The sequence below is a fragment of the Capra hircus genome, chromosome 10 (assembly GCF_001704415.2).
Source record: "Capra hircus breed San Clemente chromosome 10, ASM170441v1, whole genome shotgun sequence".
Taxonomy (NCBI): Eukaryota; Metazoa; Chordata; class Mammalia; order Artiodactyla; family Bovidae; genus Capra; species Capra hircus.
In genome coordinates this window covers 70,744,627-70,768,103 of record NC_030817.1, presented here as the reverse complement: position 1 = coordinate 70,768,103, position 23,477 = coordinate 70,744,627, and the positions used below count along the sequence as shown (strand labels likewise).

At 37.8% G+C, this 23,477-nt stretch overlaps 1 protein-coding gene across 4 annotated transcripts in view; it reads left to right on the top strand.

The window, feature by feature from the left end:
• Window positions 1–23,477, top strand: part of C10H15orf41 (chromosome 10 C15orf41 homolog) — a 232,961-nt gene that overhangs the window by 25,728 nt on the left and 183,756 nt on the right. The gene's annotated exons all lie outside the window — the stretch shown is intronic.

The following is a 23,477-nucleotide window of genomic DNA, read 5'->3' as shown; positions in this document are numbered from 1 at the left end:
TTTCTGATGGCAGTTGTAGCGGAGGATGGAATTACTTGTTTAGGCCTCTAGTTGGGATAGAGTTTGAAGTAGAATGAAATTCTTCCTTTATTTTTATTTGCTTTCTGTGTTTGGTGTGGACTTTTTGTTTGTTGAAGAATTGCATTTAATTAAGAGTAACAATATGAGGTCTTTTTCCCCTGTTATATCACTGAAACTCATGCTTTATCTCAAAATAAATTTAAGAGCTCAAGCTCTTCATTCCTCTGAAAGGAAATTACCCCCGCAGTAGAGTTGGAAGGATCAGTATAAAAGGCTGAGTAAAGTCGGGAGACAGAGCTCTGCAAAAAGTTATTGTCTTTTGCACAGTTTGTAATGGGAGGAAATAGGTTAAATTCTTAAAAAGCCACATTTCTGAGACATCTGTACTTCTCTTTCTTGGTTTGGTGAGAACTGATTGAACATTTTTTGTTCATGTTTAAATTAAAGAGATAGGGTTTTGAGTAGCTAAGTGTAGTTACATGTTATTTGATGTTCAGTAATTATGTATCTGGTTTTAAAGCTGTTTCAACAGAATATTATTACAGGTTTCTGTAGCAGACAAGTTATTAAAACCTTGAGAATATTGCAGATTCAAACAACTGGTTAGGATGCAATCTGAAACTTAGGCAGTAGCCAGCTTTCCTTGTACATCAGTGACTGGTTTCACCCTGAAGAGGGTGGTTACACACCGCTCTTGACACTTGCAAATGCTGAATACAGTAGCAGCATGAGGTCTCTGTCATTAAGAGTAATTTATGTAATGAAAGCCACCTGGCTGTTTTTTATAATTAATTGCTTGTAAATAATAAATTTAAATATAATTTATAGTTTTCTAAATTTGATTACTATATAGACCCAACAGCAAACCTAAAAGAATTGGCAATTTCATCATTTAGTTCAATGACTTTTAAAGGATATATTAAAAGTGATACACACACACACACGTCTCCTTTCAGGAAATTATTTTTACTTGGAAATATATGTATTTGTTGTAAAGTAAATATCAGGTGAAAATATTTTTGGAGGTGAATGGTAAAAATGTAATCTAGTGCCTTGCTAGCTTAATTTGAGTTGGAATGCTAATTTGGAAATAGCCTGATTTAACTTTTATATTATTTCAGTCAGCTTTCTAAAATTATTTGTGCACAGAATTTAATTTACATAGAAGAAAATGTACCTTCTTAACAATAATGAAGCACAACGAAATTCTTTTGAAGAAATGTTTGCCCCTTAGTTTGTAAAATTCCAATTATGTTTTGAAAAGCATTTATATATGAGGGGAAGACTTAAATATTATGTATATATGTTATATACCATGGTGATAATAAGAGACTCTTTGCGACCCCATGAATCGCAGCACGCCAGGTCTCCCTGTCTATCACCAACTCCCGGAGTTCACTCAGACTCACGTCCATCAAGTCCGTGATGCCATCTAGCCATCTCATCCTCTGTCGTCCCCTTCTCCTCGTGCCCTCAGTCCCTCCCAGAATCAGAGTCTTTTCCAATGAGTCAGCTCTTCGCATGAGGTGGCCAAAGTACTGGAGTTTCAGCTTCAGCATCATTCCCTCCAAAGAAATCCCAGGGCTGATCTCCTTCAGAATAGACTGATTGGATCTCCTTGCAGTCCAAGGGACTCTCAAAAGTCTTCTCCAGCATCACAGAGCAAAAGCATCAATTCTTCGGCGCTCAGCTTTCTTCACAGTCCAACTCTCACATCTATACATGACCACTGGGAAAACCATAGCCTTGACTAGATGGACCTTTGTTGGCAATGAACTGAACTGAACTAAATAAGAGACTTTGCCTAAACAATTTATAAGCACACTGTCATTCATTTAAGAAGGCTTTACAGTGTTTCTTTTTATGTGGCCACATATATCAGCTACCAGAGAATCATTTTTTGTGATGTAGTGGAAAATACTAATGATTGAGATGGCTTGATGAAAAAGGGGACTTTAGAACCCTGTCTTCTATACTTCTGTTTCATTAAAAAAGAGATGGAATAAGGAAGGGAGGAAAGAAGAACTTAGTTTATGGATTTAAGAATCGCTTCAACCGCTTTTTACTAACAGTTACATCAGATTTTCACAAACTTGATGAATCTGGTTTTTAAGTTAATGTCTCTTTTTTGAAATAGATTTTCACTGAAAGCTATAGTCTTTAAATATCTATATTGTTATTTTGCACTATAGTGGTGAAATTACTGTCATTGGCAGTTTATGAAATGTGAGAATGCTTTCGTAAAGGATTGATAAATTACAGGAGAATTTGCTGTTTTGAGCTATGACCTTTATAAAAATAGAGTTTTCCTTCATATGTGACCAGTGGCATTTTTCCTTCACCATGGTTTACTGAGGTATAAATAACCCTATTTTAGCTAGTTGAACTTCTAAAACATTTTTTTTGAAATTCTCTTTGTTCTTTTGTAGAAACTCAAGTAGCTTGTGAAAAACCTAGTTCTGTTAAATAGCAAAATTACACTGTGACTGCTTATAGATTGAGAGTCATGGCAGTGTGTGGTGCCTGTGCTAGCTGGAATCGTCTCTAAAGAATAAAGATCACGGCTTCTGCTTGTGGTCAGGCTGTGACCACCATCCATCACCTCAACAGCTGACTTCAGGCTTGCTCACTGCTTGGTTTCTGAGGTCTGATAATCCCTCAAGAATTTAGAATGTTGTTGACGGTCCCCATTTACATCACTGAAGAAAGAAGCTTTGCAACAGGTGCAGCTGTATACTAATTGTAGGGTGTGCTTAATCTGTCCAGAAGGTAGAGTGACTCCAAATTTGGTATCTTAAAGAGTGGAGTGACCTTTTAAAGTCTGAGGATGAGAATTGCCAACAATTGCAACAAGCTAATTATACCCACAAGGAGTTGTGAAGTGCTTTTAAGTTTTCCTGTACACCTAGAAGTTCAGGGAATGGCTTGAAGTCATTAACATATGACAGATGCACTCCCTTTTCAAGGGCTCCTGTGATAAGTTTTGATTGTAGAAGTGGGAATTTGACCTGGAGCTTATCACTTGCTTCATTAGCTTGCTTGAGGACAAGGACTTTTTTATTTTCTTTTTGACATGACTGTTATCTTACCCTTGTTCCAGAATTCCACCCACTTCCTTGTCTCTGATGATAGTAAGTCACAGCAGATAACCTTGATGCTGGATTTTCCAAACCATATTGTGCATTCTGCAGTCTTATAGAACATTGATATGCTTCACACATCATATATTTTAAATAGTATGCTAATAATTGCACCTTATTTGAGTATGATATTTCAGAGGTTTGGATTGCATTACTTCAGAGATTCTGGCTTTATTCTTCAGAGAAAGATACGCTTTTTGGCTTATAAAGGAGACAGAAAGTCCAACTTCTGCATTTCCACAAAGTGACTGCTTTTTGAAGTTGGTGAGAATAGGGAAAAGAAGTTGTTTTATGCTGGAGAACTCTGTACACCTGGAGGAAAGCGTGCTTCCCAAAGAATGAGCGGGCAGTAGAGGTTTCCCCCAGGAGATACGGAGATGGAGCACTCAGGGGCCCCACTCTGTAAGCCTGTGACTGCAGCACTTACATGAAATTGCTTTTGAGTATCTGGTTGGAAAATCATTCAAAATAAGCCATACAGGATTAAGGTTAAAAAGCTTCTGAATAAAACCAGTCTTGAGTAATCTTAATTCCCTTTCACAGTATCTCTCTATTTACCTGCTTATGATGCTTGTTTCAATTCCTAATAAACCCTATACTAAAACTTTATTTTAGAATATTTTCTGTTAAATTAAAAAAATCTGTTTACAGAAGTTCATTATTCCCTTAACCTCTAAGGATTATTTGCAGATTTTATATTCCCAACAGGCATAATCGTATGTAACTGTGTGCCTGTCAAGTACCAGCAAGCTCTTTTTGTACAATTAGGAGGTGGTTCATTTACTGTAAGTAAGGTTGCCACCTGTCTAGGGATTAATCCAAACAGGTTGGAAGTCACAGAGAGACTTCTGACCTTGCGTTTAAAGCAGTAGGGATTGATTTCTTAACTCTCTGCTGCCATTTTGGTGGTATTTTCTGGGTTAATCAATGGTAATGGTGACAACAGCTTTTTTGTTGGTCCCTGTGTTCACTCAGTTACATTGTTACAGTTTTAGGTATCACTGGAAACCTGTGAACAACGGGTGTAATGGTGTGTGCATGCTCAGTTGTATCAGACCCTTTGAGACTCCATGGACTATATAGCCGGCCAGGTTTCTCTGTCCATGGGATTTTCCAGGCACGAATCCTGGAGTGGATTGCCATTCCCTTCTCCAGGGGTGTAATGGTGCTTGGTACCAACTGAAGATGAACTTGAAGGATCTTCTGCATATTCCATTGTTTCCACTATTACCTTATTCAGTTGTCAGTTGGATGGGAAGTGGCACCCCTAATTGAGGATAGCTTAAAGGCCCAGATTGTGTTCAGGGAAATGTTACCATCTTCTCTGGTGTCTCAGGGAAGTGAACCATGAAGAACATTGGTCAAATAGTTCACAGAAGAATTTGAGGGCATAATTTTACAGTATTTAACATAAGCTATGGGAAAATAAAGTAAGAGCATATTTTGCTTAAAAATTTTACAATACAGAATATAGGATCAAATACCTTACTTCCTGTGGCTTAATGTATATGTGGCTCTGTTCCATCTAGGGGCTTGGTCTCATAGGAGACATGGGTCTATGATCATGACCTCTTCTTTGAGATTGATCTACTTTTCTTTTTCCTTCTTTTTCTTTGCTTTCTTTTCCTCTTCTATTTACTTTATAATTTGAAATTAAATAATTTTATGTTATATAAATACTGATTTTTTCATTGTAATTTTTCTTGAGATATAAAATTCACATACATAACACTCCTTTAAAGTGTACAATTCAGTGGTTTAGAAATTAGTTTATTCACAGAGTTTGCAACCATCACCATTACTAAAGTCCAGAACATTTCATCACCCCCAAAAGAACCTGGATACCCATTAGCAATCACTCTCCATTTCTACTTTTGCTCACCCTAGCCCTAGGCAACCACTGTTTTACTCTCTGTCTCTGTAGATTTACCTTTCTGAACATTTTATTTAAGTAGTATAGAATATGACTGGCTTCTTTAACCTAGCATAATGTTTTGAGATTCATTCTTGTTATTGCTTTCTTTATTGCTGAATAATCCATTGTGTGACTATACCACATTCTGTTTATCCATTCATCAGTTTGTGAATATTTGGTCGTTTCTGCTCTTTAACTATTATGAATATGTAACATTTCTATGAACATTTGTGTGTTAGTTTCCTGTTATCATATGTTTTTTATTTCCTTTGGGTAGAGACCTAGGAGTAAAATTTCTGGGTAATATGATTTCACATTTTGAGGCATTATCATACTGTTTTCCAGTGTGTCTGTACCATTTTATATTCCCACCAGCAACGTATGAGGTTCCAGTTTCTCAACATCTTTGCCAACACTTGTGTATTGTCTGTCTTTTTTATTATAGCCATCCTTCTGGATATGAAGTGGTATCTTCTTGTGGTTTTGATTTCCATTTCCTCTGGGCCTAATGATGTTGAGAATCTTTTCCTGTGCTTATTGGTTATTTGTATATATATTTTCTTTGGAGTACTGTCTGTTCACGTTCTTGCCCTCTTAGGCTGTCTTTTTATTATTACTGAGTTGTAAGAGTACTGTGTATTCTTGACACAGTCCCTTATTAGATATATATGATCTGCAAGTATTTTCTCCTAGTTTTTTAGTTTCTTGATGGTAAGTTTGACTTATTCTTTTGAAAGGATCTTATTTCCAGAAGGAGAGTATAGAAAATCAATGTGAATATCTGTAACCTTCTTGTAAAGAAAATATTGTTGTTCTTTCATGAGTTTCTTTCTGATTGATAAAACACTGTTTTGGTGAAAGGTGTTTTTCTTTAGATAATATATTAAATTGAAAAAAACTTGGCAAGCCATCTCTTGAATACAGCTTAAAAAGTTAGATGTATTTTAATATTTCCCTCTGCCTTTTAAAATTATGCACATAAACTTGATCGTATCATCTAAAATTAAGTGGTATTCTGATATGAGCTATGTTAGTAAATGCTAAAAGATAAAAAATTGTGCAACCCAGTAAAAGTATAATTTTTAAAAATAACTATAAAGAATCTGGGCCCTATCAACTTGAAAAAACTTGAACTGAGTTCCATTGCTTTTAAAAATGCAGTTATAGTCAGGTATGGTTTATGAAATGTGTTGTTTAAGGTGAACATGGCAAAGAGTCCATCACCTTTCCCAGGCTGCTAAATCCAGGCCTGCGAATCTAAGACAGGACTGGAGATCTGGCCTCCAAAGCCAGTTTTGCAGCTGTCTTGTCAGATAGCATGGGCTTCCCTTGTCGCTCAGAGGATAAAGCATCTGCCTGCAATGCAGGAGACCTGGATCTGATCCCCTGGAGAAGGAAATGGCAACCTACTCCAATATTCTTGCCTGGAGAATCCCATGAACAGAGGAGCCTGGCAGACCACCGTCCATGGGGTCACAGAGTTGGACCCGACTGAGCGACTTCACTTTCACTTTGTCAGATACCATGGCCTTGGGCAAGTCACTGAACTCTCTGGAAACTCTTGTTTGTCTGTGTGAATAGCAGGAGTTCCTCTTCTTTGCACAGAGATGCTGTGAAGAGAAATGAAGGCTGTGTAAAAGCTCTTAAGAGAGGTGCAGTGCCCTGCCAGTCCAGAAGCTGGTGTTTTTGTAAAGCTGTGAAAGGAAATTTCTGACAATCTCTGGGAGAGAAACTAAATGAGAACCTCTCCCTTGTCCAGGTCTCTGTGTGACTACACTACTAGCTCTTAACTTTTCTGAGCAGGGCATGCACCCTAGAACTATTCTGGCTGAATGTTATCTCAGGGGTCCTAAAGAGTGAATGAACTGTCCAAGTCCTTTACAAGCAACATCTAGGCAACCATTTAAACCATAATCTGAGAAATTTTCAATCAGTAAGCAGGTATTTGCATTAAAGACAAAACAGATGACAGCCTCATCAAAGCACAAAGATAATTGCAAGTTGAAATGACATTTGACTAAAACAAGGGGCCTGTAAGAAAGCAGCTTGGAATTGTAGTCTTGGAAGAAGCAGCTAATTGCTTGCTCCTCTTGTCCCTTTGCTTCTTTTAAGTGACTTAAGCAAGGTAAACTCTGAAATTGTATCTTTATAAATCTTTTCATTTGTGTAATGTGAAAATTATAAATGTGTGATTATCTAGCCTTTTTATCCAGTCTCATCTATATAGTGTATCGCCTTTTTGGACAGTTAATGAGCTTTTGTGCTGTTCATCCTGGGAAATAAGTGAGTAAGTTTCTTTCATGTCTCCTTTGGCACACCTTCTTCGATTTGGATTGGTGTGTATATAACTGTGTGTGTGTATTTTACTTTTTGTAAAGGATAATATGAATATATGAAGTCTAGTTTTCAGCTGAATTCTATTTTGCATATCCTAAGACACCTGTTCTCTTCAGTGGGTACCGTCTCAAGAAAATTAATTGTCTACGGAATTGGTGACCTGTTTTTAAGAGAACTTGTAAAATCTTTCTAAATGAAAAATTATTCCAGTTGTATCTAATATTGGCAATTTTCCTCTGTCTGCTTTTAGAACTTATTAGCCAACCAAGTCAGACATTATTAAAGTTCAAGCAATCCAATGGGAAAAGTAATGATTTTTTGCTGCTATGAATTTTAAATGTCACCATTTCATGTGCTCCAGCATTATCTGTTCTCACATGCTACTAAAAACTTATGAAAGTTTTAGACCAAATTCAGGGTCAAGGTTAGAAGAGTGATGATACTTCTGACTCATTCTCTTGGAATTATGTCACCCAAATTATCTGCATACCATTTTGTGCCATGGTACATTTTATCAAGTCATTTGAAAGAGCTTAGTATAAGAAGAATTTTTTTTTTTTTTTGGTCTTTTCACTTCTTGGAAACTTACTGTACTCACTGAACACAATAGGTATATGCTATACTGAAACAGTAGGGAATTCTTCATTTCTGAAAGTAACTGTGTTTTTTGCTTAGCAAAAACTTGGGGAGGCAGAGTCTTATGCAACATTCTTTTTGAGAGTCCACTCTTCAGCACATGGAGTGTGTTAACAAACAGATGCTTGATAAATATTTGTTGAATTACTGAATACATAAACTGAACACTTACTAGGAGTGGCTTCTAAATGTGTAGTTACTTAACATACAAAATCAAGTACTGGATTTAGTGAAGTGAAGAGAGACTGAAAAGATTTGTAGAAAATCATTGTGGGTCAGTTGAATGGTTGGTATACCTCCTTCTCTTTTCAAATGAAATGAAACATTCATGTCTCATAAAACAAGTTGCTTTTTAATTTTTCCAGTATTATAATTACCTCAAATGAGAAGAGGGGGGAAAGTTTTGAGTTTTGAGAATCAAATACTTCATTCCTAAAGACAGTAAATATTATACTAAGGAGATGGTGTCTTGAACTGAAAACATTGGAGAGGGCTTTGTCTTTTATCAAATGAATAGCACATTTGAAAATCAGTGTTACTTCCAACTCTAGATACTGTTGCTTACCGATGGTGTTGGAGAACTGAAATCCATCATAATAATGACTGGAGAGCCCTCTCAAAGGAATAGCATATGCCAAAAGTTTAAAGTGGCTTGAATTTACTAAATAAGAGGAAAATCAAGACAGCTTTGAAGTGGGGAGTTAACTTTTAGCCATGTTGCATTGTTGATTGTTACAGCAGCTTGGTTGATGATTGTTGAGTTCACTTGTAGAGTCCTGTGCTTGTGGCAGAAACTAGATTCCCAGTATCTGTTCTCTCCTTCTGCCATAGGGATGGAGTCCTCCATTTTGACCAGGCATATGGCTTCCCAGAACAGAGGCTCCCTCGCAGCTAGCGTGGCTGTGACACTGAGTTCTGGCCATTGTGGATTAAGTGCAGGCTTCATGAAGGTTTTCTGAGAGACAGCCTTTGCCACTTTTCTTCAGGGTCTCTTCTCCTACTTGCTGCCTAGAATTAGGAAGCTGCTATCTTAACTATGGGGGTAAGGCCTGCACCCTAGTCATGCCATCCAGAGTGTTGAGCTGGAAGGAGCTGTGGTTCCTGGGGCTTCCTGGAGTAGAATTGCTGTGTTGAAAGAGACAAATCTGTGCCCTGTTCAATCCAAAGTTATTTTGGATTTTTTTTTATCCCTTGCAGCTGAACGTCAGCCCATCTGATGCAGATGTGGAAATGCTGAGTTTTCTCAGATTGAAATCCTGGGGTATAAGGTCAAGGTATAGGTAGATCAGATCACATTTCTCACCATATTCAGAGCTATTTCAAAGTTATTATTACCTTGCAGATTGCCGGGAAGTCATATGGCTCTTCAGTAAGGTTACCCACCATCTCTACTTTCCTGTTAAGAGTCAGATTTGGCTTTCACAGATTTCTTGCAATGACTACCTCCTGGCATTGTCTACCCAGATGTTGTAAAGATTAGGAGCTTGGTTAGGGTGAGGATACTGATTAGATAATGAACAGATCACTGCTCTTTTCAGGCATCCTTATTTATTCATAGTCTAGCCATGAATGTTATTTCCCTGAGGTCACTATTGTTATTTTTTTTAATCTCACTATTTATTGATGTCTTTCAAAAATAATAGTTGGTTGTTATGAACTTTGTGATGTTGTGATCTTTTTATCAAAGTGACAACAAAGGCCAGATCATACTGGATATTTCTCCTGTATTTAGTATGGCCAAAATTTCTAGGCTTTAAAAATTAATTAGGAGCATGCTACTCTCTTATTCTTCTTGTGAAGCTGAAAATCACTGGTTATAGGCACCGTAGTTATTGGAAACAAAAAGTCTTTCCTTTAGCAGTGCTCAGTCATGTGTTCACATGTCTTTTTTTTTTTTTTTGGCCACAGTGTGGGCATGTGGGATCATAGCTTCCTGACCAGTGATTGAACCCATGTCCTTTGCAAGGGAAATGTGGCATCTTACCCGCTGGACCATCACCACAAGGATATACCCAAATGCTGTCTTAATGAATATTTATTCTGTGTGTTTGTGAATTGCACTGTTTTTACATTTTCTCTTAAAATGAATGTGTGTGTCGGATATGGGCTGTGTGCATACTCAGGAATGGGAGGAGGAGAGTTACTCTTCATTTAAGTAATCATTTTAAAGCTGTTACGTACCAGAGCCTGTGGTAAATGTTGGTGTTATAAAGTTAAAAAATACAAAGATAAAAGGAACGCCTGCTTTAAATAATTCAGAGTGTAATGAAAAAAAAAAAAAGCAAACAAAGGAAGAATACTTTAAATTAAAATTCAACATGAGACTTATTTATGGGCTCACTAAATCCAGAAATCTGAAGGGTTTTGTGAACTCTTAGACCAAAGTAATTCTATTGAGAGCCCTTGAAACAGCAGTGCTGGTCTCCCAAGAGCCAGTGAAAGATCCTTCTAAGAATATTTTTAAACACATAAAATTAAGATTTTTAAGAACATGGGCTTTCCGAGCTGTTTTGCTTGCTTTTTCGGTTTGCAGCCACGTGTTTTTCCTCTGATTTTCTTCCTGAGACATTTTTTAATTGTCAGAATTCAGTACAGCCCAGTTTTAATGTAGTCATTTTAGTAACTCAGAGTTATATTCCATATTTTTATTCCAAAAGAAATTCTGAAGGAGAACATTTAACTTTGTGGTGTTTCAACCGAGTCTAACATTGGACCAGTGAGCAAAGTACAGAGAAACCAGGAGAAAAGGATATTGAGTGTGTATATAGGAAACTGTAAATCATGATACAGACTTTTCCTTCATGTCATTATCTGGAAGGAAGATGCCGTCTTTTAGCCAAGAGGATGAGAGCTGCATTTTAGACAAAGGTGGACAGGTGAGCAGGGAGGAGCTGAGTCTCAAGGATTTGGAGTTCTGGGATTGAGTTTAGAGGGTCTCTATCCTTTAGGACCTAGAAGCGTCTATGTATATTTTGGATAACTTTTTTTAAGACTGCGTTTTCTAATCTGCATACAGTAGTGTTAGTCTTATCCAGCTGATACTAAGTATTGAAAAAAAATATTTAAAAATTAATTTTGTTGTCCTCTTATTTAGAGAGACAAATTCACTGATGTTAGTGTTTCAAAATTGAGGGAAGTGTGTTATTTCATAAAAGCATAATGTTTAGGGAAAGCTTTTGTTGGCTGACCCAAGTTCAGGGTCCCCCTGCCAACCCCCCACCATCAAGAGCTTTTAATAGAATTGCTTTGGTCTAAGAATTCATGATAGACTAAATGAAATCCTTCAATCCACTGGATTTAGTGAGACCATAAATTAGCCTCATGGTGAATGTATCTTTCTTTTTCTTTTTTCACTGGACACAATTCATTGAAATGATGACTACCCTATAAGTGGTTAGAATTTTATGTGTGGGAAACTCGAAAAGGAAAACTTTTTAAAGTAAGGTGTCTGTTTCTTTCACCATAGTGTTACCTGCATTGGATTCTTTTCAGCGTGCTTATGCTTGGAAATAGATTTCAGTATATGTTCCTTGATATCTGGACCTCAGAGCTGAAAGAGTTTATATTCAGAATAGATTTTCCAGCTCTTTTACTGTTACTTGTAGGGCAAAGCTGGGCGTGGTCCAGTTTACTTCGGTGGAGTGAAGCAGGCTTGCCAGGACAGCTGGAGCTAATGGGCCTGCCTGTGGGTTTCCGTCTCTCCCTGTTCACTGGTAGAACAGGTTGAGAGGAAGCCAAGGTAGGTATCTTGTGGGTGGACCAGTGTGGAGCAGAGAGGCCCCTGTGGGGTCCTGTCCTGAATCACCTTGAGGTTTGTATCAGCGAAGACGGCCTCCTGGCTCCCTCTGATCTGGAGAAGGAGTACAAGCCTCGGGAGGTCGTTATGACACTGAAAAGAGAATATAAGTGTCTTATATCAAAATCAAGCTTTTCTATTAAAATATTGAGACACACAGTTCTTTGGGGCTGCTGATACACTGGGCACATTAAATTGCGGGAAAATCTCATACAGTAATACAACAGAAGCTACAGTTCTGTAGGATAAGAACAAGGTGCTATTGTGTTTTCTGGTTTGGTAGTGGTTTTTGAGAACACACAGGAAACCCAGTCACATTTTTAGGGATATTGTTTATATCTCAAGGAAAAGGTATATTTTTCCCCTCTGAATTTTTATTTCTTACGTAAATAACAGTAAAACCGGGGTGGGGAAAGGAGTAAAGAAATTACCTGTAACCCCAAACTTTTACATTTTTTTTTTAATAGTTTATAGGCCTTGGACATATGCTTACTTAAGTCTGTGCTTATAAACACAGTGTAAATATAACTTCAAATTATGGCTAAAACTGTATTCATGTATAGCCAGGAGGAACATGTGAACTTTACTGGTGATGAATTCAGATCTGGCAATGGTGAGGAAGTGGAAACCTTTTGGACCCAGTCTTCTGGCCAGTGGTGCAGTAGGAGTGACCAGTTGTTGGAGGCCCCCCTGGTGGAACTCTCAGCACTGTGGGCGGGAGCATGGGGGCGGCTATGCTGACTGACAAAAGCCCTTCTGCCGAGGGGCTTGGGCATTATTCTTGATTAGGAGAACTCTGAGCCTGACTTTCTCATCCTGCAAGTGATTTCATGAGCTGTCTAAGAGTCTTTAGTAACTGCCCTTTTCTGCTGAAACTAGATTCTGTGCAACTAAGAATCTTGTCAAGGCTGTATATTGTCACCCTGCTTATTTAACTTTTATGCAAAGTACATCATGAGAAACGCTGGGCTGGAAGAGCACAAGCTCGAATCAAGATTGCCGGGAGAAATATCAGTAACCTCAGATATGCAGATGACACCACCCTTATGGCAGAAAGTGAAGAAGAACTAAAAAGCCTCTTGATGAAAGTGAAAGAGGAGAGTGAAAAAGTTGGCTTAAAGCTCAACGTTCAGAATATGAAGATCATGGCATCTGGTGCCATCACTTCATGGGAAAGATGGGGAAACAGTGGAAACAGTGTTAGACTTTATTTTTTGGGGCTCCAAAATCACTGCAGATGGTGACTGCAGCCATGAAATTAAAAGACGCTTACACCTTGGAAGAAAAGTTATGACCAACCTAGATAGCATAATCAAAAGCAGAGACATTACTTTGCCAACTAAGGCCCATATAGTCAAGGCTGTGGTTTCTCCAGTAGTCATGTATGGATGTGAGAGTTGGACTGTGAAGAAAGCTGAGTGCTGAAGAATCGAGGCTTTTGAACTGTGGTGTTGGAGAAGACTCTTGAGAGTCCCTTGGACTGCAAGGAGATCCAACCAGTCCACTCTGAAGGAGATCAACCCTGGGATTTCTTTGGAGGAAATAATGCTGAAACTGAAACTCCAGTACTTTGGCTACCTCATGCGAAGAGTTGACTCATTGGAAAAGACTCTGATGCTGGGAGGGATTGGGGGCAGGAGGAGAAGGGGACAACAGAGGATGAGATGGCTGGATGGCATCACTGACTCGATGGACGTGAGTCTGAGTGAACTCCGGGAGCTGGTGATGGACAGGGAGGCCTGGTGTGCTGCGATTCATGGGGTTACAAAGAGGTGGACACGACTGAGCAACTGAATTGAACTGAACTGAAGAATCTTGTGATATTGAAATGCTGTACTTTATCATTTGGATGCTGTATTAAGAACCCAGAGTTTGAGGGCAAACTATCTTCACATGCTGGCTGTGTTAATTTGGATAAGATACTTCTCCAGTCCCCTCAGGTTCTCAAATATTGTTGTTTAGTTGCTAAATTATGTCTTGACTCTTTATGACCCCATGGACTGTAGCCACCAGGCTCCTCTGTCCATGGGATTTTCCAGGCAAGATTACTGGAGCGGGTTGCCACTTCCTTCTCCAGGGGATCTTCCCAACCCAGGGATTGAACCTGAGTCTCCTGTATTGGTAGGTGGATTCTTCTTCATCGCTGAGCCACCAGGGAAGCTTTTTCCAAAATACTACTAGTACTTTTATATTATAGTAATGATAATTAAATAAAATGGTGTGGTACCTAAGAAGCTGTCCACCAGTGTTGCTATCTTTTTCATTGTCATCACCACGATTAGTGGTGTTTGTTGAGTGCCAACTTTTAATTAGACTGATAGAGATCAACAGAAATGGGGAAAAGTCACGAATCGGATATTCTGGCGAAAGTTAGTGTATAACAGAGCATAACCGTGTTGTGTATGTCTTAGCACCTGAGCTCCATCTCTGATCCTCCGCTTGTTTTTCAGTTGCTCAGTCATGTCTGACTCTTTGCGACCCCATGGACTGCTGCATGCCAGGCTTCCCTGTGCCCTGTTCTTCTCCATCTCCCGGAGCTTGCTCAAACTCATGTCCATTGAGTCAGCTCCTCCTCTGGTTTCTCTTAAAACATGGAAGGAAGTAGGGAAGGCATTTGCAGCCATTTAAGATTGGTTTTATTGGAGTGAATGACATTAAGTACTGAGATTAACTGCCAAAAGAATTTGATTGTGAATTAAAAATAAAAGCCTTGTGGTAAGAGTTAAAATTTTGCATTTAATAAGAGAAGGGTTTAATGTATTTTAAGGCATTCCATTTATTGTTTTAATATTCCCAGCATTTATTATTAATGTGGGGTGGTTCTAGAATAATTATAGCCCATATCATGATGATGATGTTTTTAGAGAAGGTTGAAAATCTAGTTTTTTTCAAACTAATGTAGTAGGGAGAATATAGCTTCTAAAGCTTAGAATAGTTTGCTGATCTCATAGGAACACTACTGAGGCTATATAGAAGCATTAAGTCATTCAGGAAGTTACTTTTATGCCAATTCCTGCATTTCCTTGTTAAATTCTTCAATGCAAAGCATCAGTTTGGTAATTGGGGGTTGGGAATATGGGATAAAAGACAGAGAAAGGATACGAGGCTATTAATACTATTATGTTAATAAAAGCAAAAATTTATTTGGGAAGAAAGTGGTAAAGATGATAGTTCAATCTTTATAAATGATAATCATTATAAAGTTAATCTAGTCAGTTATTTTTACTAGTTTTATATAAGATCTCTGTGACCTATTAAGAAAAATTAGGAGAGCAGAATATATTTTTTTATATAGGAAAAAAGGATAAGCAAATGTTTACATGGTTTTAAACACTATTCTAAACTTTTTACCTTGTGAAAAGGTTACAAAAGCAATTTGTTTCTTAGACATAGATAAGGAACATTCTGGTCACAGAATTAAATTAGCCTCTAGATGTTCATTCATTTACTTGTGATGATGAGTTGGCAAAATGACTTGGTATTCTAGCAGGATTTCATAAACTGAGAAATTTCCTGAGAAAAGAGATCCATTCAAAGCATTAGCATTTTTTGTATAAACTAGCCCAGAAAATATTTGAAATTCAAAGGGGAAGAAGTTGGGCAACATGAAGTAAAATTAGCTTGTTTCATAAAACTCAGTATAAGTAATAAGCTGATGTGGGGGCATTTTTAAAGGGGTGGGGATGTTTTTAAAAATCTATTTCCCAAGGAAGAGACTCAGAGTTAGGAAAGAACTCAGGAGAGCCTGACCCAGACCTAAAACTTGAAGAATTAGCTAGCTATCAGGGACTCTTGGAGAAGTGAGTGATCAATCATTAGCTCTCAAAAGTGCAGCCTTATTGTGAAAGGACCTTGAATGTCTACTTTATTTTGGGCTGTCATAACAAAATACCATAGACTGAATGGATTAGACAGCAGACATTTATTTTCTCATAGTTCTGGAGAATGGAAGTTCAAGATCAGGGTGCCAGCCTGGCCGGGTCCTGGTGAGGACTTTCTTTCTGGCTTGTGGTCAGCCACCTTCTCCGTGTCCTCACTTGACCTTTCCTTGGTGCATGCTTTCAGACTGATCTCTCTTTTCCTCTTCTTCTTCTATGAGGGTCGCTAGTCCCCTCATTGGAGAAGGCAATGGCACCCCCACTCCAGCACTCTTGCCTGAAGAATCCCATGGACGGAGGAGCCTGATGAGCTGCAGACCATGGGGTCACTAAAAGTCGGAAACGACTGAAGTGACTCAGCAGCAGCAGCAGCAGCAGCAGCCCCCTCATAAGGACTCAATACCTTGTCTAAGGGCTTCCCTAGTGGCTCAGAGGTTAAAGCATCTGCCTGCAATGCGGGAGACCTGGGTTCGATCCCTGGGTCGGGAAGATCCCCTGGAGAAGGAAATGGCAACCCACTCCAGTATTCTTCCTGGAGAATCCCAGTGGACAGAGGAGGCTGGTGGACTATAGTCCACGGGGTCGCAAAGAGTCGGACACGACTGAACGACTTCACTTCACTTCACTTCACTTCACCTCACCTAATCTAACCCTAATTACCTCTCAAAGGCCCCTTCTTCAAATCTCAAAGATCCCTTCTTCAAATACATGGTTATTTCTTACAGCAGTCATAGCAAACTAAAATGTTTTACTATGGTAGGATGTTTAGTAAATTTTTAAAAAAATTAAATTTATTTAGTTTTAAATGGAGGAATTACTTCACAATATTGTGTTGGTTTCTGCTATACATCAACATGAATCAGCCATAGGTATACATATGTTACCTCCCTACATATGTAGCACCAGTTTGAGCTCCCTGCCTGTCATACATCAAATTCTCATTGGCTCTCTATTTTATGCATGATAATGTATATGTTTCAATGCTACTTTCCCAGTTCGTCCCCTCCTCTTCTTCCCCCACTGTGTTCACAAGTCTGTTCACCATGTCTGCATTTCCATTCCTGCCCTGCGTATAGGTTCATCAGTACCATCTGTCTAGATTCCACATACATGCGTTAATATATGATATTTGTTTTTCTCTTTCTGACTTTCTTCACTCTGTATAATAGGCTCTAGGTTCATCTATCTCATTAGAACTGACTCAAATGTTTTCTTATGGCCAAGTTATTGTGTTTATGGGAGAAGGCAATGGTACCCCACTCCAGTACTCTTGCCTGGAAAATCCCATGGATGGAGGAGCCTGGTAGGCTGCAGTCCATGGGGTCGTGAAGAGTCGGACACGACTGAGCAGCTTCACTTTCACTTTTCACTTGCATGCTTTGGAGAAGGAAATGGCAACCCACTCCAGTGTTCTTGCCTGGAGAATCCCAGGGACGGTGGAGCCTGGTGGGAGGCTGTCTATGGGGTTGCATGGAGTCGGACACGACTGAAGCGGCTTAGCAGCATTGTGTTTATGTACTACAACTTCTGTATCCATTCATCTGTCAACAGACATCTAGGCTGCTTCCATGTCCTAGCTCTTGTAAATAGTGCTGCAATGAACATTGGGGTACATGTGTCTTTTTCAATTATGGTTTCCTCAGGGTATATGCCCAGTAGTGGAATTGTTGGGACATATAGTAGTTTTATTCCTAGTTTTTTAAGGAATCTCTATACTGTTCTCCACAGTGGCTGTATCAATTTACCTTCCCACCAGCAGTGCAAGAGGGTTTCCTTTTCTCCCCACCCTCTCCAGAATTTGTAGATTTTTTGATAATGACCATTCTGATTGGGGTGAGGTGATACTTCTTTGTAATTTTGATTTGCATTTCCCTAATAATGAGCTCTAATAAAGGTTGAACATCTTTTCATGTGTTTATTAGCCATCTGTATTATCTTCTTAAATTTTAATTTTCAGTACAGACTTCAGAGAGTGAAATTAATTCACTGGTTTTGATAAGTAACTGTTTTAAGAAAATTATCTAAAGGTTGGTCAGAATCTGTAATCTTTTCAGCACTCAGTATTACTGAGGAAAATGAATAGTGTTACTGGGTGCTATTTTTGATCTAAGGCTTGTGTTTTTAACCCCTTTGACAAATATTTTTCTAAAACTAAACTTATTTTAAGAGTAAGGATTAGCTCTGTTTTCCTCAACATTGGCCACCATGATGAAAAATCTTGAGAGCCAGGGAAAGCATTCGATTTGAAGTAGCTGCAGAGAGATATTGTTACAGGTCCTGATGACATACTTGTCTGGGATTACCTAGTTGGAACTAGAGACCTTCTTAAAAAAAAAAAGTCTGTCAGTACTTGGAGAATTGTGAGATTGAATATTTATATTTATTTATGTATTTATATACTTACATATTTTTAAAAATCAGCTTTTCAGGTGAAGATCTGTTGATTCTTTCATTAAGTATGTGTGTTCAGTCTGAATCAAAAAATAAGGTAATTTGGGGGAGACTGGGATTTTGTCAATGAAACTGTTGTGGTGCTAGACCCATGAAGTGATTATTTAACCTCTAGTGGGAGATGTGGTACCTTATAATCAATAGTGAATGAAAGGAGTTAATTATTCTCCTCCCATGTTCCCATACTGTGGTCTGATTACTTTAAATGCCTAGAAGTCTTAATAAACAATTTAATCACTCTAGCTATTAACCTAGAATAGACCTGCTATATTAGGCCCATACAGAAGTGTCCAGTGTCAACACGAGGACAGGTCATTATTGTAAGGACTAAGGCACAGTTTTCTGATAAGCTATATTGAAAAGCTTTAGGGCTGTAAGCAGAGAGAAATTTAAGAAATCTAAATTTTGGAGTTGTAGAGCTGATAAGAATCACAGAACTTTCAAGGTGAAAATGGGCTCTAAAGTCATGGAATCTGTATACAGATGGTGAAACTGAGACTTCAAGTATTAAATGATTTTTTTTCTAATTAGAATTTAAGCACCTCAGGAATAAAGACAGTTCCTACCATGCTTCCTTAACAGTACAACTTTTGATGCTACCTATTGTTTAAAAAAATAACTGTGGAATATGTAAAAATGTCCATGAGAAATTTGTAGGAGAAAAGTAGTATTCCAAAGGGCTAACAAATGGTCCTAAGTCAGGAGAAGTGCACATTACCTGGAAAAAGAATCACTTTCCACATTGTAAGATCATATAACATTTGCATTTATAGTAAAAAGAACTGTCAATGAGAACTAAAATTCAGAATTTTGATCTCTTATTCATTTTATCTTTTGGTGGTGAAAAGTGGGAACTTGGGGATTGAGGTCTACTGCTGATATAATTTGTGTCTAGTATATTTTGCTTTTTGATTTGTTTCTGTTTTAATTTATGCACATTGGTTACAGAAACATCATGATTACTGAAATAATAAAACTGCGTTGAAAATATGTGATATTCTCATATATTAAGATAACATAGCTAAGTATTCCTCCACTAAGTCCTGCTTGTAGCACAACGTATTTTTTCCTTGATTTACAGGTACCTGGTGTAAAATAATCCTTTGTGTAACTTTGGGCAGTGACTTCATCTCTATGACCTTTACTTTTGTCATTTTTAAAATGAGAGGGTCGGCCTTGGTCTATGTCTCTTAAAGGATTTCCTTCATTAAAATAGCTTGATTTAATAGTGTAAAATACTGCAATAAGGTCAGCTAAGGTAAGAAGTATGTCTTTGGTGTTTGTTGATGAGGAAGTCTCTGTGTATCTTTGTTTTAGTTAACAAGTGAGGGTAGAAGTGAGATTGCCATTAGGTGGAGGCTGAATAGGATTTATTGAACAAAGACCCCCCTAGACAAAAATATTTAGTAGTGAATGGAAACAGTGGACAGTAGTTTGAACCTTAGGCAGGTTGTGGCTTAAGAAGACAGAAGTATGCTCAGAAGTAAATGAAGAATAGCCAAGGAGAAGAAAGGATGGAAGATAGATTAGATAATACTTCATGCAGAGGTGGAAGAAAGTTGAGTTTTAACCAACATGGGCAGGATTATAAATATCTTAACATATAGGCTACTGTTATCAGATTCAGTTCAGTTCAGTCACTCAGTCGTGTCCAGCTCTTTATGACCCCATGGACTGCAGCACGCCAGGCCTCCCTGTCCATCACCAACTCCCAGAGTTCACCCAAACTCATGTCCATTGAGTCGGTGATGCCATCCAATCATCTCATCCTCTGTCGTCCCCTTCTCCTCCCGCCTTCAATCTTTCCCAGCATCAGAGTCTTTTCAAATGAATCAGCTCTTCGCAGCAGGTAGCCAAAGTATTGGAGTTTCAGCTTCAACATCAGTCCTTCCAATGAATACTCAGGATTGATCTCCTTTAGGATTGACTGGTTGGATCTCCTTGCAGTCCAAGAGACTCTCAAGAGTCTTCTCCAACACCATAGTTCAAAAGCATCAATTCTTCAGCAGTCAGCTTTCTTCACAGTCCAACTCTCACATCCATACATGACCACTGGAAAAACCATAGCCTTGACTAGATGGACCTTTGTTGGCTAAGTAATGTCTCTGCTTTTGAATATGCTGTCTAGGTTGGTCATAACTTTCCTTCCAAGGAGTAAGCGTCTTTTAATTTCATGGCTGCAATCACCATCTGCAGTGATTTTGGAGCCCAAAACAATAAAGTCTGCCACTGTTTCCACTGTTTCCCCATCTATTTGCCATGAAGTGATGAGATCAGATTCCATGATCTAAGTTTTCTGAATGTTGAGCTTTAAGCCAACTCTTTCAATCTCCTCTTTCACTTTCATCAAGAGGCTTTTTAGTTCTTCTTCACTTTCTGCCATAAGGGTGTTGTCATCTGCATATCTGAGGTTATTGATATTTCTCCTGGCAGTCTTGATTCGAGCTTGTGCCTCATCCAGCCCAGCATTTCTCATGATGTGCTCTGCATATAAGTTAATAAGCAGGGTGACAATATACAGTCTTGATGTACTCCTTTTCCTATTTGGAATCAGTCTATTGTTCCATGTCCAGTTCTAACTTGCTTCCTGACCTGCATACAGATTTCTCAAGAGGCAGGTCAGGTGGTCTGGTATTCCCATCTCTCTCAGAATTTTCCACAGTTTATTGTGATCCACACAGTCAAAGGCTTTGGCATAGTCAATAAAGCAGAAATAGAAGTTTTTCTGGAACTCTCTTGCTTTTTTGATGATCCAGCAGATGTTGGCAATTTGATCTCTGGCTCCTCTGCCTTTTCTAAATCCAGCTTGAACATCTGGAAGTTCACGGTTCATGTACTGTTGAAGCCTGGCTTGGAGAATTTTGAGCATTACTTTAGTAGCATGTGAGATGAGTGCAGTTCTGTTATCAGATTATCTATAGTTAACTTTCTCTTTCACTCTTTCTAGAAATCATAATAAAATTACTACAGATTTAAGGATTTCTAAATATGTAGTTTTAGCTGACTTAGTAACGAATGAAAGAATAAATCATTACAGGAAGAAAGAATCAGTAAGTATTTTGCACAAGGCTTCCCTGGTAGCTCAGACAGTAAAGAATTTGTCTGTAGTGTGGGAGACCCAGGTTCAAACCCTGGGTCAAGAAGATCATCTGGAGGAGGGCATGGCAACCCACTCTGTTATTCTTTCCTAGAGATTTCCATGGACAGAAGAACCTGGTGGGCTGCAGTCCATGGGATCACAAAGAGTCGGACACAGCTGAGCTACTAACACTGTACTGTACTGTATCTGTTATATTGCATTGAAGTCATTGGGATTGCTTTAGAGAAAGATGACCCAATATCTGGTCTTGAAAAAAAAATTAAGTGTCTTTCATCCAGTCTTCTTATTCTTTATCTTGTTTATGTTATGGCTCATTCTAAAAAGTTAAAACCCAGATTAAATTAGAAAGGAAAAAAGTATAGATACTTAAGCCTCTAATTAAATAAGAATGCTTAGAATAGGGCAGGACTTAGAGCAGAAAAAAAACTTAGATCAATTTATCTGGCTCCTTTTCAATTCATTATTCTCCTACTTATTTAATTTTATTATGAAATATAGCATACATAGAGTAGAGAATAGTATAATAAACTCTGAATCTACCTCTGTTTATATTTGTTTCAGATGCTTTTTACTTTTATAGAAATGAAATATTCTGATGGTATCAACAATTTATAGCCTTTAAGGTTTTTATTTTTTAAAGAAATAGTATGCCACTTTGATTTCTTTCCTCTTCTCCTTCACCTGAGGTAACCATTTTCTTGAGTTTAGTGTTTTAGCCTCATGTATTTCTTTTGCTATATCCATAAACGTCCATGAGCAAAAAGGTAATTATGTTTTGCTGTTCTTATATTTTATATAAATAGTAACAAATATGTGTATAATTCTATAGCATGCTTTTTTTTTTGGTAAATGTTTTTGAAATATAATCCATGTTGATACCTGATAGGGTAAGAAAGCACTATTTTTGCTTTTTAGAATTTATTGACTATTTCTGACATGATTCTTCTTCCTGAGTTTTAAGATAAATTTATCACATTCCACCAGAAAACTAGTGAATTTGGTTGGATTTTAATTAAAATCATAGATTGATGTAAAGAGAATTAACACTAATACTATCTTTTTACTCTTGGAATTTTCTTTGTGAAAATATCTTATCTCTTCATCAGGAACTCTTTTGCACTCTTCAGTGAGGTTTTATGATTTTTTTCAAAGATTTTACACATTTTTGTTAAATATATATGTCATTATTTTATGGTTTTTTTAATTATTGTGAATGAGGTCCACTTTTCTATTCCATTTGCTAATTTAATTTTACTATTTTATAAGAGTTTTATTTCCTTTTTATATTAATCTTATATCCAGTTACTTTTCTAAGATGTCTTACTAGTATTTAAAATCTTTGTTTATAGATTCTCTTGTTGTTTCTAAGCCTTCTCATCTTCAAATAGGGAGGCTTTGATTTGGTTCTTTCCTTTCTGAACTGATTCTCTTATTTCTTTTCCTCTCTTGTTTTCTGAGATCTTCAGTTTGCTAGAACTTCCTAGAATAAAATAAGTTTATTTTTTTCCCTTTATATTTAATTAATGCAATATGTTTACCACAACTGTTGAAATGCACTACTGTCATTGCTCAATTTTAAGTTTTGTTGTTGTTATTTCCATTGTGATTTCTTATTTAATTTATTGGTTAGTTAGTAATGCATTAATTTGTTAAAGTAAGGGGTTGGGGGACTAACAGTTTAATTGTTGAATTCTAACTTAATTACCTTTTCAGCAGATATTGTCTAGCGAAGTCCTGACAGCTTTGTAGAGCTGGAAGACAAGGTTTAGAGATCCTTGGGTATAGGGTCTACCAGAGGTGGGAACTCTTGCAAATGCCCCAGTCGTTGAGTTGTTCAGTCGCTCAGTTGTGTCCGACTCATTGTGACCAAATGGACTGCAGCATGCCAGGCTTCCCTGTCCTTCACTATCTCACAGAATTTGCTCAAACTCATGTCTACTGAATCAGTGATGCCATCCAACCATCTCATTCTCTTTCTTAGGTGTTGGGGGCCCCCCCTAAAAGACTGTATCCTAGGAGTTAATGTGCACTGGAAGTAAAAGGGCTCTACATTACTGTATTTTACCTTCAAATTTACCTCATTGGCCTAAAAATTTAATACATGTAATTGGACGAAGGTGATCCTAGACTCCTAGCGCTCCCAGAATCAAATCAGAATCCCCACTGGAGAAAGTTAACCATTTGCATATTCATATTTTTCATA